This window comes from Thalia democratica, chromosome 1 (assembly GCF_965202585.1).
Source record: "Thalia democratica chromosome 1, ktThaDemo2.hap1.1, whole genome shotgun sequence".
Taxonomy (NCBI): Eukaryota; Metazoa; Chordata; class Thaliacea; order Salpida; family Salpidae; genus Thalia; species Thalia democratica.
In genome coordinates, this window is record NC_139165.1 from 57,724,481 (window position 1) to 57,745,206 (window position 20,726).

The window sequence follows — 20,726 nt, forward strand, 5'->3', positions numbered from 1 at the left end:
TCTGCTCACTGGGTTCGCATTTCTTTAATTAGCATATTCAGTTAATTTTGAAAATTTTAAGTTCGCACTGCTGATTAAGTTAGCGTTTTTAACCAAAAAAATTTTTCTCAAATTTAATTCTTTTCAATTTTAAAATAACTTATTTAAACTGAAAATTAGTTTAAAAACATTATTATTTTAAATCAAATGATTTTTTTTTAATTTGATCAAAATATTTAAAAAAAGTAGGAAAGTAATGAAAACATAATGTAATTTTTTTAAATATATTAAACGGTCTAATCAACAAAAATCATTTATTTGTTTACAATTATAGTTGTCTTTGTAAACTCAGCCTTAACATAAAAGTAATAAATACTTTTAATTTTCAAAAAGTAAACTACACAATTGTTTATAAATCTTTATTAAAACTGATCCCTTAAATTAATAAATTTTTTTTAATGTTTAGACTTGTACTATTTAAAAAAACAGCTTATCGTAACCTTAATATGTATATGCTTTTAGAAGTAAAAGTTTCTTTAGATATTAAAATCAATAGTAAACAAAACCACACTATTTATTAATGTCAATAGATTAACTTAATTAACAAACATAGTTGTTAAGCATTGAGCACTAATATTTTTACTTTTTACAAATTTACATTGACCAAAAAATGACACTTACTGTTAGTGTACTTAATGAAAACATTATTTTACAGTATTATAATACAAATTATAAACTAAAAGCTTTTGATTTATTCCTGTAATAAATATTTTTTGTACAAACTTAGAAACAAATGATAATAGTTTAAATAATTTCGAAGTTTACTATTGGGATGCATTTTTTGTGATGTACTCCGAACTATTAAGGTCTTTAACTTTATTGGAAACCGCCTCTGTAACAGGTTCAGCAGTTTCGACAGAAGCCAGATTAGCAGTCGCTTCGGGGCCATCTTTATCTTTAGTTGCTACCTCGGTCTGCGAGTGCAAGAGGGTTTAAAAGCTAATACCCTATTAATTTAATTTATAATATAAGTTTTGATATAGACTAACAAGTATATATATGCTTTATTATACAATAAAACTAAAGACACAATAAGATAGGTTTACTACTTGAGAAGACTTCTTGCAGTTCACAATTCTAGTTGTGCTGTAACAAATGGTTGCTCGTACAGTTTATTGATTCAGAGTGTAGGGGCTTATACTTCCTCGTTGACACCGGATGTAGAGCGCTCGAGATAAAAAGTTACGATGTTTGAATAAAGAAAATGAAAGATAAAAGTATAAGTTTATGCCACTGAATGCTTGAGCTTATGCGTAGGGTTCAATGTTCAAATTGATCCAAACTGGAAGTTGTTGCTGAATGACAGCTTGTCTGCTACAGTATGCGTAGGTTTATGAGTATTGCACGTTTATAACTCAAATTAAGTTGTACGCCCCGTCAACGTTGCTAAACTAGGTGTATAAAATGTATATAGAACAAGATATAAAAACTTCGAAGTTATGAAGTTAAGTACAAAGTAAATATTTCAGACAAACAAACAAATACTTGAATAAGAAGGTTTTGCCGGAGGTCATCTAGCTTTTCCAAGATGGCGACTTATGCTCAGAGCGCCAAGAGAAGGTTATCTCGGAGATCAGCTAACTTTTCCAAGATGGCGGCTTACGCTCAAATTTGCGAGCAGCATGCCGCTTCGTGCTTGTTTCGAGGTAAATGACCTAATTCACGCTCTGATTGGGCATAATTTATAGTTTTTAGATTCTCTTTCTAAAATTTTCGATGAACTTTAAATTTGTAGATCACGCGATCTCTCATTTTAATTCTCTCATTTTCCCTTAGCTAACAAGTTATTTCCAGTTCAATCAATAAATCAGAAACACAATCAATATAAATTAACACTTATTTTGTTTTTGAAAAATAGTTTTTTTTGGGAATTAGTTTAACTATATTTATTTGTTGTTTTTTTTTAAGGAAAAACATAATATCAAGTGAAAAACAATAATTTCTTTGAATTATCAAAATTTTGACACATAAAGGATAATAAAGTTTTGCATAAGTGTCCAACATCGACTATTGTCTAAACTTTTTTTTTTCCAGAATTTTTTTAAATTTCTTCTAAAATCTAAGAAAATAAATTAATTGGTTGACGAATATTAACTTATAAATTCCAAGTTTAGAAAATTTTGTGAAAGAAAAGAATAATAAAAGATTAAAGCGAGGTTATCATTTTTAGAAAAAAAAAATATAAATCGGAAGTTTTAAACAATCCAAAAATTAATTATACTTAAGTTCATCGACACATAAAAATGAAAAGTAAAGTTTAGTATAAATTGTAAATAACAAGTCTAATGATATTTTTAATTTTTAGAGTCAAAAAAAAAAACATTTATTAATACTTAATGAAAAATCAATAATTAGAAAATTCAAAGACTCAAATATCAAGATCCAAAACATTGCATAAGAAAAATACAGGTTTACAACGACAAACGTATAAACAATGTCAAAAGAAAACTAAAATTTGTTTATAACTATTACCTAAATCAGTGGTCGGCACGGTGTACACTGGTGCACACTAGTGTACACGAAATTTATTTTGGGGTGCACGAAACTTTTAGGGTACACGAAAGTCATTTAGGGGTGCACAGAATTTTGAGATTACATTATTATATTTATTTAGTTTAAGCGACATACTTAAATATTTAAGTTAAATCTAGCCCTGGTGTTTAGTTTAGCTTTTAATTTATTGGCCATTTTACTCTCATGATCTATTTTGGTATTGAAAATCACATAACATTCTTTATATCAACATTGAGGAAGCAGTTTGCATCTGAAAGAATAGAGAGAAAACTCGAAGATCTTGTGAAATCAGTTGGCTGATGTGGAGGAAGCTTTCATCCAGCTAAGATCATGAATATATTAAAAGGTTAGTAATTTTCTTTTTACTTACAGTATTAGTAGATTACAGTATTTTGCTTAGTGAAGAAAGTTTCTTTTATAAATTATTAATACTACCTACTTTAAAAACTAAACAATAATTCCTTTAAAAATATTCACATGATAATTATAATATTTTTATACTTAAAGGAAAATTAAAGAATTTATGTTCAATAAAAATACTTAAAAAAGATAAAAACAGTTAAAGTATATTAAAAAAAATTTCTAAATAGATTCATAAAAGTAGTAATGAACAAGTTTTAAGTAACAGATTTAAGTTTTGAATAACACAAGTTAAGTAAATATCATACCTTTGAATTTATTTTATTAATTAATTAATTAACCTATCCATAATTGAATAGTACATATAAAGTTTAAAAGAAAATATAGGCTAAATTGACATTGAGTTGCCACACACTGAGGATAGTTTAAATTTTATAAAAGTTTTTGAAAATCTCAAGATGGCTAGAACTTTTCTTTTTTTTTCTTAAACTCAGGCTAGCTAGGTATGCTTTTTATTAAACTACTTGTTACTTAATTTATTGACTTTAAAAGTTAAAAAATTTATTCTCTTAATTATTTTATTTACTAGCTATTTTGATCTGTTGGTTTAACAAAATATGTTGTATCTGTTGTATGATTCAAGGTTGCATGCGCATCTTATCGAGGGATAGTTAAAGGATAATTAAAGGATAGTTTTGAATTATACGTGTTGCGTAGCAACACGTATAATTCAAACTATCCTTTTTTGTGCAATTTTTTGCTTCAAACTTTTAGTGGAAAAGTACTGAGAAAACGAGAGAATAAAGAAAAAAGTTAGCCTCTCTCGTTTTGTTTACACATTTATTTCAGCTCCTAAGTTACAAATAAGCTAAAAACATTAAACCAAATATATTCAATACTGTATTTTTTATTTATAAAAGACTTTTGAGCACATAATAATATAATAATTACTGCTACCTTATCTATTAAAAAACTGCTATTATGGCAATTACCTAGAATGATGTTGCACCAATATCAAGCTGAAATTGTATAGTTAGCCTGATATTCATAAAACTTGTAATAAATAAACAAATGAATATATAAAAATTAACATATTACACTCAATGTTCGATTATAGTAGTACATCATGCTAGGTAACTACAATAATATTTTAAGAATACATATCAATCTTATTATTCAAATTAAATCTCAACCAAAAAAACTTAATAAAGCTGTTGGCTTCACCAACTGTATGGCTACTGAGCCACTACGCCACGTCAAGGCCAGCTTTTTGTAGTGGAAAACTTTTTTTATGGGAAAAGTTCACTTGTTTGTTAAATATAAGTGAAGTTTGTTCCATTAGAAAAATTAAAAATAATGCTGGCTTAGCAGGTTTTAATGGAAAAAACTTCAACTATATAACACAAATAAGTTCTAAAAACCACTTAAACATTTTATACAATATAAACTAGAATATACACTACAAACTAACAATAAATTTATTTTTTATTGAAATAACAAATTAATGAAAACAATAAAAATTAAACTTCTCATTAAAACTACATTTACAACAACAAAAAAACACAGTTGTGTCAGAAAATGTAAAAATAAAACTTTCTACAAAAAAAAGTGTGATATGAAAACAAAATAAATATAAGTAAAAAACCACTGTCTTAGAAAAATTAGATACAAAAATCACACAAAAATCTTTCATCATTCTTTACTCTAGAACTAAGACACGTCTTATGGTACCACCGCTTACAACAGGGGCAATCAGTCTAAAATTATAAACATTTTTTGTAAATTTTGTAACTAAATAAGTCTGAAATTACATACCCATTTAACTCTTTCTTCTTCTTCTTCTATCTCAGCTTCATTTTCTATGACCTCATCTTCTTCTTCACCACATTTGTAGCACCATGGTGGATTGTCTTCAATCCTGACATCTGGATGAGCTGGACCTACAAATGTATAAAAAATTTACTAAAGATTATTATCTATATATAAAAAACTGACTCCTTACCTCCTAATCTATAAATTGTTTCTGCCAGTTTAGTTTTAAACTGGCCTGGTGAAGTTGTTCCTGTTTCTCTGAATTTGAGTTTCTCTACATGCTGAAATAAATAATTAATACTTGGTCATCTAATCAATTAAAACACTTTAAAATGTAAGCTTACCAATACAGCATAATAAACTTTTTCATCTATTGTCTGGTACTCTTTTGCTGGATAGTTGACAATAGTGAAGGTTCCTTTTGTACCTGTGATTTGTTTGTACTTTTTTAAGAATTTCTGGCATTGCTCTTCGTTCTTTCGGCTGTACTGATGAGCTTCTTTTCTTCTTTTGTCAATTGACTGAATTTAAGTATAAATTAATATAAGTGCTAAATATTTAAATTGTATAATATGTTGAATTACAAACCATCACTACCACATCCTCTTTGTAATAGAAAATGGTTAGTACTTTATCATTTTCTATCACAACATCATTTATTTCTTTAAGACCCCTTATGTTAGAAGTCCATTTTACGATTTTGTCTCCTTCCAGTATTTTGATATCTAACAAAATAATTACAATATATTAATATTTACAGTGGTGAGTTATGTATTTAGGTCATAGGTACATAAAATAAATTATTAAAATCTTACCATACGAGAGAGTTAAAGTAAGGTGAAGGTCAAGTAATCTATTTGCAATCCGTTCACCAGGCACAAGTGTTTTGAAGTATTGATGCGAAATTCTGAAGATTAGGTCGTTCTTCTTAACAATTGCAACCATCAAATCTTTTTGGGGAATTTTCATAAGTTTTTCAACCTTGAAAAATAATTAATTATAAACAATTATTTTTTTTATAAGGCCAAGTATTGCTTACATTTTTATTAATGTAGGCAGGTTTGTACTTTCTTGTATATACATCTACTGAGGCAGGATAATTACTGTGGTAGCTAAATTTGTTGTTGCCAGTTTTGTTTTTTCTCTTTGTAGTACCCCAACTGTCTTCTAACTTCCTCTTCTTGGGTCTAATAACTTGTTTCTCGATCTTGGTGAAATCCAGAGCATGATTAAATATAAAGGACGTTTGATTGCGGCTAGTTAAAAATAAATAGTTGTTAGAAAAAATCCATACAGAAAGTAATAAAAAGTTAAGTATATTTTAATTACATGTAGATCTTATGTAGCTTTTTGAGGTAAACATGGTATGACCAGCGACTATTGCCATCGTAATCATCCAGTTCTTCTCCATCTTCTCTTCTGTTTTGCTTCTTGTCCATGTTTCTGTGCTTGAGTGCACTGAACCAGGATTCTATGCTCTAAAAAGTATTTTTTCCTAATTTAATTTTAAATAATAAGTACAATACGTTTATAATATGTTTTATAGCCAACAACCATTTGATATGTCCAAAATGTCATGGTTCATCTTTGCTAATAATAATTTTGTTATTGAAAGACCTAGAACACAACTTGACCTAAACTCCTGTCTACTCTGGTTCCTAGTTTCAAGTATATTTTTATAAAATTAACAAACTTACTTGATTATTATACACAACCTCTGTTTTAACAATGTTAAGGACAAAGGCTGACCACAAACACAAGTATGGTGCCCAAGTTCTCTCGTAGTATGATATAAATTTTTTGCAATAAAACTTGTTTTTGGTCCCTTGCTTGATAACTTCTCCTTTATTGGCAGTGACCTCTCCGGAAATTCTCTAAGGAAAAAATTAATGTATAGATTTAGGTCGTCATTAGTAAGTGTACGAATTTTCATCTCCATACTACGTGTGACTTCGTCACACGAACTTTATGGTCAACTATCCTTTGATAAGAGATCCATCAAGGTTGCCACACACTCAGCCTAAATGTTTTTTTTTATTAGAAATAAAGTCTTATTAAGCATGTTATTTTTCTTGCAAAAGTTAGTCTAGTTTTGGACTTGTGTAGAATCTTTGAATGTATGTATGATTTTTATTTTTGAAATATAAAAAAATTATTTTGTCATTTATCAAAATATTAATTTAAGTATACTGCTACTTTTGAGCTTTGGTTTTCTCTTTTCTTTATTAAACTAAAAATGACCAAGGCTAGTTTTATTGTAACTATTACAGAGTCCTACACTTAGTGCAACTCAGGACAGTATAAATATTTTACAATTCTCAGGATAATTTGTTTTTTGAATCTTGTTCCAATATTTTCTATTTCATTAAATGAAATTTCTTTGTTGTAGTTTCAAATTTTTTTTTTTTAATTCCAATTTTGATGAATAACCTGAGTTGTTTTTTAAACTTTATTTATATTGAATATTTATATATGATGTTTTATAAAAATTTCAAAGTTTAAGAGTCAGGATAATTTTTTAACTCAAAGAGTAACAACAGTGCTAATACTTGATCTTAAATTTATGAATTATACTAAGCAGTAATTTAATAATTTTGTTAGAAGAGTTATAGTATGTGTTTTTAAGATGTAAATCTTTCTTTATGCCTACCAAAAATTTAAAAAAAGACTAAACAATTTTGTTTAGAATTTAAAAATAACTTATAGTTTTATATTAAAAACCAAAAATTTATTATTTGTGAAATGTTAAGCTATTTTTTTTTCTGTTTTAGTTGTGCTTATTTGAAAATAGTTTTTTTTTAAATGTTTTAAAATGATGTACAGTTCCTCAGTTGTTTTACTTAATTTGAATATTTTGAAAGAAAACTTACTGTTAATTGATATCTTTTTCAGTATTTTTATTATGTAAATGCAAAAATATAGACAGTTTAAAGGTATTATGATACTTTATCAAAACTCAGACTAGTAAGGATTTAAAAAAATACCCATTTTAGGTTAGAATGCTTTTCCTGAGCTTGAGCTTGGTTTTGATTTTTGATTAACAACCCTTTTTACCTTAAAACTATAGTTTAAAAATGTATGTTTGTTATAAATTTGATATTTCATGTTATCAAAAAGTTTGCCACACAATCAGAATAATCCTGGATGATTTAAAAATTTTGAAAATCTCAGTATGACATAAGATAACTTAGAAAATTTTGAATTTGTTTTTTAAACCCAGGCTGACTCAAGATAGTTTTTTTTATCTCAGTATAGTTTTAAGATTTCAGGCATTTTTTTCCTACATTTTGAATGAGATATAGTTAATATAGTCCCATTAAATTATTTTGTAACTTTTAGTATTTTTTGCTGAAGATATATGTTTTTCTTGCCTTTGAAAATAAAAAAATGAAAAAAACTTAGATGACTACAGTTCAGTTTAAAGTCATTCAGGACAGTCTTGATCTGTCAAATCTGTTTTAACCCAAAGGATTACAATCCTGTCAAGCTTATTCAACAGTATCTACTTTAAATGTTTGACATAATAAAAAATGTTTTTTGTTTCAAAGAGAAGCAACTCTGGTCTTAATATAATTAAATTCTTTACTTAGCGAATTATTGATTGTCTTGTTGAGTTTTTTCTTGCATTTTACAACTTTTACTTACTATAACTCTGACTTTAAATATAACTCTTATTAAACTAAGCTAAAAAAAATATAACACAAAAATAATTTTAAATATTTACAGTAAGGTATCAAATTTACTGTATAATACTTATCTTAAACCAAATGTTTTACTTGAGATGATTATTTATATTTTTTATAGATATAAAAAGTTTTGTAAGTTAAATCAGCACAATTTTTTTAAAGCTATAAAGTTTTTTTTTAATAATGATTAAACTAGATTAGAAGTCAGTAATGACATTAGTTTTTTGATAAAATTTTCACACACTCAAACAACTTTGGATAACTCTTATGCTATTTTAAAGGTTGGAAAACTTTGGCAAAGTAACTTTTTAAAAGATACTTATGCTGAGACATTATACCTCAATTGAAGAACTTACTTGACAAGTTAAACCACAACCCAGTAGCAGTTCCAATAAACAGCTCATTATGGTAAGATAGTTTTAGAATAATAGGTCTCTTGGTATTTTAGTCTCTTATATTACACTAAAAAAAATTAAAAGTCAATTCTACTAATATTGATTAAAGTGTAAAATTTTACAAAAATGATTTATTCATTTTTATAGGTGCTTAATAACTCTTGAGAAAAATCTAATTATTAATATGTAAATTTAATTAATTTTCATTAATTTACTTGTTTTTTTTTGAAATCATAAACATTTTATTTAGTTTAAAAAATTACTTGTTTTTATTAGTAACAGCTTTGTTTTGCTTTTTTTTTGAACATTGTAATTTTATTTTCTTTATGTTATAGCTCATTTTTATTCTTACTTATTTTAATAAGTTGAATAGTAGAGTCCAAATTCTTAAACATACTTTTTAAAATTTAAATATTTATAATTTTTTTTTTTAAGACATGTAAAAGATTAAATTATTGATAAATTTTAAACTTAAAAACATTTCATGTTAAAACTTTACCTTTTAACGTAAAGTTCAATATAGATTTTATGTGTGTATGATGTTAGATACTATTATATAATTTTTTTTTTATTGATATTTTTGTTCATAAAAAATAGTTGATGTTTTAAATTTTAATAGTCTCATTTTAAAAAGTTTTTGTTTTAGAGTTTGATTTTAACTGTTAAGTTTTTTTATAATTTTTTAGCTCATTATAAATTTGATTAAAGTTGGGTATGCAACTCGATGACCGAGAGGTCTTTTTGTGTATCCAGGTCCTTCATCCAAAAATAATTTTTGAGCAATTTTTTCAATAAACCTCATTAAGACCTGAATTATTACTAAGCATTAACTTTAAAACCTTAATTTTAGGTTTGATCAGATTCGTGCAAGTAACAAGACCAACACATACAGTTCCAGATCAACAAAACGGATTTAGCTAGGATAATATTTTCATGTCTTTTTTGTCGTTACTTTTTGGTGTAATTTTTGTTTCCTTAATTTTTTCGTGGCAATACATCTGTTAAACACATATAGTAATCGATTATTAAAAAATCATTAAGTAGAGTTAACTAAATAATTAAATTTACCATGCAATAAAAAGTACCAAGACTGCTGATTGTTAATTGGGATTGTGGCAATGTATTAAATTAATCTAGTTAGTATTTTAGACCTGGGTGATACAAGTAAAATATTGTTGTAAAAATTAGATCACCGATATAAGTTTATTAAAATGGATAGGGTAAAGTGAACAATTTTAAGTTATCTTGTAAAAATTAATTGGGTGTTCCCGAATTATTAGTAAAAAAATCGATTTAAAGTATTTACATATTCTTCAACACTAGCGGCGCTAAAAAATTGAGGTGCACCAAATTTTAATTTTGTGATTTAGGGTTCACGGATTCAAATTGGCGTGCCGACCACTGACCTAAATAACTGTATACAAGACATGTACTTATCCAATAGTGAAAGAAATCAAAAAAGTTAATTCTAATTAGTATGAAACATTATCATATCAAAATTATAACATTTTTAATGAATGAATCAGTTATATTTAAAATAATGAAATATATCTGAAGAAAGTATTCGAATAATTTTAAATTGATAATTGGTTTGATTTCTAAATTTTTTAAGGTTAGAAGAGAAAAAAAAATCGACTTTTACTTAATTGGTAAGAGATATTATTAAAAGTTTATGAGATTCAAAGAAAATAAGAAAAAAAATATAGATAGATAAATAAGTTATTAATAGAAGGTATTTCGTTTTTTATTTATTTTAGTTTTAAATTTTTTTTTTCGAAAAACATACATATTTTTGAAAAACTAACATGCTTTAAACTCACTTTCACACTGTCAGTTAATAACTTTAAATTAGAGATAGGTGGAGAAGCGACATTCCTTTAGATTAAGCAATTGATTGACGAAACCTTTTAATAAAGTTCTTTAAAGGCAAAAAAAGTTAGCTTAACAGCTGGAAGTTATTTATACTTCAACTTTATTGTGAACTGCAAAAGTGATAAAACAAAAATACGGGTAACTTATTTGATTGACAGAAGCTTCTTATAAAGTCATTTAAGTGAGCTTAGCTCAATAGTTAAACTCTAGGGAGTTAATTTTGATTGCACATATTTCGAACTTTGATAACACGTGTGTCGTAAAAATTTGAGGGTTGAAAACAAAATATCACCTGATAATGTTAAAATCTCGGCAAGTATAATTATTTTGTTAGAGTATTTAGTTTTTATATAAAACATATTTTTAATAAAATAAATTTCATTGCTGCAAACTCCACGTGCAACTGTACGAGAGTGACTAACAGTCAAAGTTGTAAAATGCAAACCATTATCATCTTAGTGTTCAGTAAGTTTGCTGCATTCAGTTTAGTTGGTTGTACTAGTCGGCAAACAAAATCTTCTGAAAGGTAGAAGATTTGAGCAGTTTAATTTTTTGAATAAATGTTCAAGAAAAACAATGTTTTTACTTTAAAATAGACCAGCTTGTAATTGAAAGTAATTTTGTTTACAAATATTTTTAATTTGAAATAGACCAACTTTTAATTTAAAAAATACTTCTTTCTTGCTTCTAACATAGGAGTTAGATAAGTGTATAACTTTTTTTTTTGGATTCAGGTTAGTATGTTTGCGCACTCCTGTTAGAGCACAATCGAAGTAATTAAATTCTTAGAGTTATAAACAGAGAAAGACCAAACGCTTGTTTGGATTTGAATGTTTATTAATCTGGGGTCAAATTCATACCGAAAAAAAATGTCTATGATTTAGAAAAATTATTATTTGAACGCTTCCGGCATTTAAATTAAAACGAACAGAAGAATCAATTATTCTCTTTTTTTTCATCGTGCAGCTACAAGAGAAAAAAAAAATTGTATAATTGCAAGAACAGATACTTTAATTATCAACTTTGTAAACTTACAGTATTTAGGTAGGTTATTGTGCAAGCGCAAAAAAATTCTTAGAAAGGGGAAAAAAAGTGTGTTTTGATTTATTTTAAGTCTCATGTTATGAAAAGAACAAAGTTAATAAATACACATATATACATGTATACATATATAAAAGAATAAGAATGAGTTTAAAAATTATAGCTCGTTGTTCACTGATAAAAGAAAATTTAAAAAAAGGACGTAAATGTGACAAGATTTAGAGTTTTCGTTAGTCCGGTTGACAGAACTCATGTTGTCTTACCATCGTTAAGTGACTAAATGCGTGTAGTCTTTACGGTCGTTTTCTTGTTGGAGATAAAAGTTGTCTCTTGTAATTTTCTTTGTTTCTATAAGGCAACTAAGTAATTGATTACTGTGTAACGAAATTACTTTCTGAATACTCTTCCACATTTTATAAAAAAATTAACAGGTTTAGTTAATTAATTTATTTCGTTTGCATAATTTTTGACGGTTGGTAAAAATAATATTGGGAGGTTGTTGTTATGTCTATTATTTGTTTTTGGAATGCTTCCTTTCGACAACTTATTAAGGATGTTTTCTTTTTCTTTTGACATTATTGCATTCGTTATTATAGCTTTTTTATGACGAGGCAAGACTTCGTTTTTGAGTTTAACATCAAGAACATAACCATATTTACGTTTTTCTCTGTTACTTGTTTGTTTTGCGATTTTGGGTAAAGTTTCTAAAAACTTTTTCACTTCTTTCTTAATGGTTTTTTTACAAGAAGGATCTGACAGTTCGAGTTTAAGTTTAATTCCTGTTTCTGCTTGTGTTATCGTTTTTTTTCCTTTGCGTTGATTGTTAAACTTCTCTTTACCATAAAATCTGAACCAAAAATAGCAAAAAGGTTTTTTGATTCTATTACATAAAACTTGTGAGGTAAACTTTGTTGTTTTTTGATTCTATTACATAAAACTTGTGAGATAAACTTTGTTGTAAACCAATATTAGCGTTTAGAGTTGTATATCCTAAAGCTTTTATATTATTTTTCCAGATATTAATTTCAGGTATTAATTTTTTTTTTCATATAAAATAATTATTGCCTTAGAAATAATCGAATTTTGTGCATTGAAATCAAACAAATAAGGTATTTTATTATCTTTATCAGTTATAGCTAGTAGTTTGGTACTTATATTTGACTTTGTTTCACGGATTACTTCATTTTCTCGAAATTTGCTATACATATCTTCTTTTTGATTCAGTTGACTTTTGTTTAAGTTTTTCGTTAAGTGTTTTGTAGGTTGAGCACGAATTTGCTTCTTCGATTCTTATTGATTTATTTTCAAATGTGCTTTTCAATTTTTCTTTTTCCAACATTTCTTATAGAAATAGTGCTTTTTTTATCATCGCTGGTTTTTGTTTAAAACATTTTATTTTATTTTCACCAAACTTTTTGTATATATTACATTGCGGGCCTTCACAATTTTTAGCTTTCTCACCAAAACGAACATGATAGCGACACTTGTTAAGGTTTTTATTAAAAAATATACTTTGATATTGTTTATAGTCTTTTGAGTTATATATGTTTTGGTTAAATTGCGAATAATTTTCATTTCGGTTTTGATTAAATGTCCGTTTAAATCTATTTTTCATCTTATATTGATTTTTTGATTTTTTACTATTATAACTTATTTTCAAATCAGTTGGACCTTGCTCAAGAATCCATATAAGGCGGTTCAAAAACTTTTCAATAGGGAGTTCAAGGTTTTGAATTTTATTTGCCCATTTGGGACTATAATTGATAGCAAGATATTTAAAGAAGTCATCTGGCGAGCAAGTAAGACTTTTCGATACCAACTGATGAATGTCTTTAAAAGTTGGGGTATGACTCCAAATAGGTGGAGGTTTGTGTATATCCAGTAAGCATGGTGTCAAGCTTAAGATTTCTTGTTTAAAACAGACATAACTAGATGGTTTACCAACTTTTACATAGTAAAGTACATCATTAATTGGCCATTTCTTTTTTAAACAACAATGTGAAACTAATTATCTAAAATGATATAAATTTCGTGCAATTTGTGGTCAATTATTATTATAAAATTATCAACAATAACCTTTGTATTAATGTTAAGCAAAGTACAATTAATATCTAACCTACAGTTGATAATTGAAACCAATTCTTTGTTTTTATGAAACATATGTTCTTTTCTTTTTAAATTCGAATTTTCTCAATAAACTATTTATAAGCTCTTCAAGTGGGCTCTGTGGAAGGTGATTTAGTTTATGTAATAACAATATTTTCTATATATATATATATATATATATATATCAAGTGTAAAGCAGCTATTAAATCTTTCTTTCAAGTAGAAACAAACAGAATCAGATAAAACAAGTTATCAAACAGTTGCAAGTGCAGGAGGGGTCGGCAAGATACTTTTCAATTAAATAAATATTTCCATAATTGTTTATGAAAAGACAGAAATAAAAACGCTTAAAATAAATTTTTCTAGGACCTGGTATACGAAAAAACCTCATGGTTATAAAAATTTTGGTTCTAAAACAGTAAAGAAATCCTTATGTAGCGAAATTCTTACGTTAAGGGCCTTAAAAAATCTTTTTAAACTGTTTAAAGCCTTAACATACGGCTCTTAACTTATTATATACTGTTTATTAGTGCTCTATTACTGTTTGTCTTAGCTCAGTTTTGGTTAAAAATAGTATTTTCACGTTGATTTTTGCATTTAGAGCGATAAAAGTAAAGACCTGTAAAACATGTATAATTTTTGAAGGGACCCTGCTTAAAACCTAAATTTGATAGAAATTATTCTTAAAAGCAATGCAAAATAACGTTCTTTAAAGATAAAAAATTCAAGTTTGCTTCCAAGACAAGGAAAATAATAAGTGTTGAGTTTAAATTAGAGTTTTTTTAACTGTTAGCTGCAAATCAAAGTAAACAATGAATTTTAGTTTTAAGAAACCAAAAACTTTATTAGCGTCTTTTTTTTTAAGATGACCACACGCGTGCGAAGACTGCTGAAACAACTTTTTGCTCTAGTAAATTTACTTATACAAGCAACCTCTAGCCAAGTGCATTTTCTGACTAATAAAGTCACACAATGTGTTAACAAAATGTTGTCAAACCATTTAGATTAGGGTTTTTCAAAGTGGGTGATAAGTGATATCTCCCCATTCGAAAAGTTTTTGATACTAGAGGAAAATAAATAATAGGATAACAAAAAAGTAAAAAACAAATTTTATTAGTAAGACAGCGATATCTGTAAAGAAGTCACTTTTTATATTTTTTAAATTAATGCCAAATGGGCTATTATGTTAATGAGTTTTTGAAGCCCTTATTTAAAGTAAAGTAGGTCTTGTTACTGCTTTATATTACTTGAAAAAAAATTGGACCAAAATTTATTTGAGCGTCTTTTTATTTTTGTTAAATAAATTTAATTAGTTAGATAAAGCTTTTTAAAACTAAAACTTTACTTTAGTTGACATTATTATTCTGTTGTCTACTTTTATGGTCTTTTTTAGTTTTGGAAACAAATATTGTAAAACATAAGAATTATGTACAAGTGTGGGATAACATAAAAATAGTTTAACCAACAACTATAGACTTATATCATGCTGGTGAATTTAGTACAAATTCTTCTGATTTAAATATGTAACAAACACTTAAAACTTTATTGTTATTTGGGTCATCTTGAAGTTTGTATTAGTGCTAAGTTTGTGTGATTAAACAAATAGCTGAATTAAAACATCTGAGGTTTAACAATGCAAGGTTGAAATCCATAGGTTAATACATAAACATTAAAAAAATATACAAACAATATTAACAATTCTTTTTTTTTTTTAACAAAAAAAAAATTGCAAAAGGTTACTTTTGCACAAAGGGTCAATTTTACACAAAGACACTTTTGCACGAATTAAAAAAAAAAAAAAAATATTATTATTTTTTTTTACTCTCACTTATACCCATAACTAACCCTTACCATTGGTTGGTAATTTTTTTTCTCAACAATTTTTTATGAATTATTATATAGTTTTATTTTTCTTTTATCAATAATTTTTATTAGATTAAAAAAGAATATATATTTTACTCCAAACCCTTGTCCTTGGTTGGTAACTTTTTTGTTTTTTATTTTATTTATTTATTATAATAACAATTATTTTTTTAAAATTATAGTTCTACTTACCATATTAAAATTACATTTTAAAATTATGTTTAAAAAAGTTTTATTATAAAAAATTATATAATATAAAAGTTTTTTAAATCTTAAGGTTTTATATATAACTAGAAGCATTATTGTTAAATTCATTGCAGTAACCATCCAACTTATTAAAAAAACATCATTTTGACAGGGTTGCCAAAAAACTTGAAAACTTGGAAAAACCTTGAATTTGACAGTTGAGGCTAAAAAACCCGGAAAAACCTGGAATTAAAAGAAATTTTTACATGCTAAGTATAAAAAGTTTTGATTTGACACAAAATATACCATATAGATAATATTTTTTTGTCATCATCAATTTTTTTTGTTCAAAAACACATTCCAAGTAGCTTCAAAGTATCTTTTCAATGTTTTTATTCTAATTAACACAATTTTTTACCTTAAACTTTACTTTAAACTAAAAATAGACCCAAAATGCGTATTTTTAAAAACCTGGAGGAAATTTTGAAAACCTGGAGAGAATTTGCTGAAAACATTTAGCAACCTTGTTTTGACTATTGAAATTGGTTTAAAACAATAAAATAAAAACCATGGTTATATTTGACTTTACAAGTAGCTATTACCATACATACTATTTTATTTTAAGAATCACTTTCATTAAAATCTTTTTGATTTCAAAATCAATGAATAAGCTTGAAATTTTGAACAATTTCATTTAAAACAGGGTGCCACTCAGAATACTCAGTATAACACAGAATATTTTTAAGTTTTAAAAAATCTCAGGATAGTATAACTCAGGATATTTTGAATTTGTTTTCAAACTCATGCTGACTTAGCATAGTACTGTTTTTAATTTTATAAAAAAAACTTGTAAATGTTGTAAAGGTTTATGAAAACCTCTGATTAGCTTTTTATAAATTTTGAATTTGAATTATTTGATTAATTTCATTATTTTGTTCTTTTATAACTTAACTTTAAATTTTATTAAGTTTAAAAGCTTAATCTTAATTGTTTTTGAAAAGTTATTTTTTTTCAAAGAATTTAAACAAAATTAGGATGTTTTAAAGTCATTAAGGACATTTTTAGTCACTCTAAACAGTTATTTTGACTTGATTGGCAACCTTGTTAAAAACAATACATCCTAGACTACTATTTTATATACAATGCAAGATTTAAAGTTTCCATGCACTCCAAATAAACAAAAGGATAAATCAAGCTTGTTAAATTTTTGTTAAACCAGGGTTGCCACACAATCAAGAAACTCTAGAAATCTTGAGACAGTTATAAGTTTTTGAAATTATTATTATGACTCAGTATATCTCAGAATAACTCAAGCTAGTTTGAATTAAGAAACTCAGGATGACTCAGACCAGCGAAGTTTAAAAAAGAACTCTTAATAGTTTTAGATTTCTGAAAGGCCAGTTTTTTTTTAGATTTTAATGGAAGTTTGGTTGATTTAGTTTTGGTATAATTTAATTTTCTATTTTAAAACTAAATTTCTTGGAGAACTTAATATTTAATAAGTTTGAAAGGTTAATTCTCTTTAAAAAAAGTTCAGGACGACTAAGGACAGTTTAAGATGACTTAAAAAAGTTTGTGGGTACTCTAGACAGTTTTTTGGATCAAAGAGAGGCAACCCTGTAGAACTCTAGCTTACTCAGGCTAGTTTATTTTTTTTTTGAAATACTAAGGATTGTTTTGTTTTATACAGCAAAAAGTTTGATTTTTATTCTGATCTCATGCAAGTTTATTTAACTTGATTTTTTTACAATAAAAACTGACTTTTTAAGTCATTTTATAGTTATTTCAGTACTTTTTGGTATTTAGCTCAACTAACAGTAATGTTTAAGTTTTGACTCATAGAAATAACTTTTAATTTTTCCTATATACTCACAACTAACCCAGGCTATCTTAATTTAATTCAGGTTTGCTTTTTGTCCTCAAAGAGTGGCTGTAGTCCTAGGCCTGGATTATGAACTGCTGTTAGTATCTACAAGGGTAACTAGTAAATATGTGATAAACTTACTATATATAATTTATTAAATGAAAATAATTTATTGAAGTTATTTTGCATGGAAAACTACTTTTATAAACAAATTATTTACAATTACAGGGCTTGAAAACACTTAAAAATGACAATTAGGGTTGACAAATATAAATAATAATATTCAGAATTAAGGTCACTCAGGACATTTTTTAGGCTCAAAGAGTGATGTTTTTTATTGCTTATTTTTAAATAATAAAAAAGCCGTGGTAGAATCTTGTTAAATGCTTAGCTGTAAACCCTAATGTTGATGAGATATTAAATTCATTGCATTGTTGGTTTTCTGATATGCATTTGATCACATTGCTTCAGTCTATTTTTCTCAGTTGTTGAAAGTTGTTATTATTTGTAAATGATGTTACAGCTTTAAAAATGTAATCAAAAAGTATGTGTGTGCATCTTAGTTGCGCAAATTAAAATTCAAAAATAGAATTAGTTAAATTTAATTTAAATATGTTTCATTAACAATATGTTTTGGTAGTTGTTTGATAGAACTTGATTCTTTCTTTCTGGGTTCGTGCGCGTCAGGCTAAGTCAGGCTAAATCAGACTAAATCAGGCTAAATAAGTTTTTTTTTTAAAGATGAAAAACGTCAGGCTAAATCAGTTTTTTTATTTAAAAAATTGAGAATCTCAGTTGTTCTCAGTTCAAATGCTAGAAAATGTTCGATTAAAAAAAATTGAGAAAATTTTTTAAGATCAAACTGAGGTGTGCATTTATTTCTTAATAAAAATTTAGTTATTAAAGACAAAATCAGTCAGTATTTGTAAAAATAAATGCTTAAAACCTTTTGTTGAATTTCTAAAAAAAGTTAAAAGAATCTTTCTTATTTTGTTTTGAGTAGGTTATATAAGTCATAGTTATAAAAATTCATAAAAAAATACAGTTTAAACTTTCAGTTTAGTTCAACAACTTGACTGTTTGTTTGAATTTGTTTACATCAGCTATGCTTTCCAGAGCTTAGTTGGTTGAACCGTTTTAGTATCTAATTTATAGGATTTATACCAAATACTTTTTAGATTGAAACTCTTTGCAGTTTTTTCATATATTTTACTGTTTGTTTGAAATTATTAGAGATATTCACAACACTAAAATTTGGCTTTAATAAATAAGTACTAAGTTTTGTGGGAGTACAAATTTTAAGTACAATTCACTTTTCTCTACAAGAACAAAACATTAAAGTTTTTTTTTTAAAATTAAGTGTAAGCTTTTTAAATAAGATATGACATCAAAAGATATGAGTTTAGGATTTATACTTATGTATCAATTTTAAGTATTAGTCAAAAAAAAATTTTTTTTACTTAAATTAATACTTGAGTAAGCGTTTTATTTTATATTTTAATAAAACATGACAATGCACATTGTTTTATTATAAATCTTCTGGTTATAATGTTTTTATTTAGTGCTTAATTAAATTTAACAATTGAGTTAAGTAATATATATTAAATTTTTACCCTAGTAACAGATTAGATCTAACAATTATTTTAAAACTTATCACTAAATTTGTTATGTTAAGGGCATAGGGGGGGAGTCAATCACCTTTTTTACAATTTAGTCTTATTTTATTGAGTTGTAACTAAGCTATGAGTTGCATTTTGCAGATTTTTAAAGCTCAAAATATTTTTGAGATAGAGCTGGTTGAAGTCGGAGACTACAATAGTACTAATCAAGACCCCCCAATACCTAAAATGACTTCTAAAAGGGATTTTCCTTACTTTGAAAAAATGTCAGGCTAAATAAAAAAAATTTTGCGCACAAACCCTGTAATCTTTTCCAAACTTTTCTACTTCAAGTATTTCAGAACTTATGTAAGTTTAAATCCAACCAATTTTTGCCTTTTTAGTTCATAAGCTACTCAAAATTATTCATAATTTAGTCATAAACTGGCTTGCCAAAAACTTCAGAAAAATACTTACAATACTTTATATATATATTTTTTAAATTATTTTTTGAAATATGGCTTAATGTAAATTGGAAAAAATAAGTTAATTAAAAACAAAAAAGTTATAACTAATTTTCATAACTTTATAAATTGCTTTTATTTTCAAAGAAACTTTTTGTATAGGCATTAGATATTGCTTACAAAAGCCTTGAAAATAGTTTCATCCATGAGAAGCAGCTTTTTTAGCATGCCATCATTTACATGTTCTCTAGAGACTTGAAAAAAAGAAGGTTTCTCTCAGCAAAAAAGAGTTTTAAAACCCTAAATATTCTCTCTCAAAAAAAAGTAAAAATATGTTTATAAGTATTTCAGGTATTTTGTGTACTTGTTGCAAACTTTAACTTAGAAAAAAAAAAACTTTGGGTAAGTTTTGAACAGAAATTTACCAAAAATAGACCGTATTTCATAGCTTCTTAAATACTTCAAGCAGAAAAGAAACAAAACCAGTTTTGAAAAGAAGAAATCCAGTGCTTTTCAACATTGTAAAATTAATAGTCTAACTCTAGTTTTCTACTCTCCATAAAAATAAAATTCTGCTTGCCAGCCCACCGTGTATATTGAAAGTTAAGTTATATTGTTTATCAGATAGTTCAGGCAAAATGTTAGTTTTTGTCAGTTCAAATGCTTAAAGATTTATAAATTATTCAATGAATTTTTTTATGTAGATAACTTAATGTGAATATCTTTCTAAATATTAATTTAATTAAGTAGCTTTATTTTTGATAAAATTAAGCCAAAATTAGCAAAATGTTAGGGTTTGTCTATAAAAATGCTAGAAATTTTCTAAGATTCTAAAAAAATTGATAAACAGTTTATTTAATTTTCAATTGATTATTAACTTGCACACTCCTTTCTAAATAAGCATATAGTTTTTGTAGCCCAGCACT

General features: G+C 26.2%; 1 long non-coding RNA gene across 1 annotated transcript; it reads left to right on the forward strand.

Moving 5' to 3' along the window:
• The first annotated feature begins 2,778 nt into the window (after positions 1-2,778).
• LOC145848725 (uncharacterized) lies at positions 2,779-9,818 on the forward strand. Its single transcript, XR_014372137.1, has 3 exons — positions 2,779-2,899; positions 8,693-8,819; positions 9,657-9,818. It is a non-coding gene; the product is annotated as an uncharacterized LOC145848725 (long non-coding RNA).
• The last annotated feature ends 10,908 nt before the right edge of the window (positions 9,819-20,726 follow it).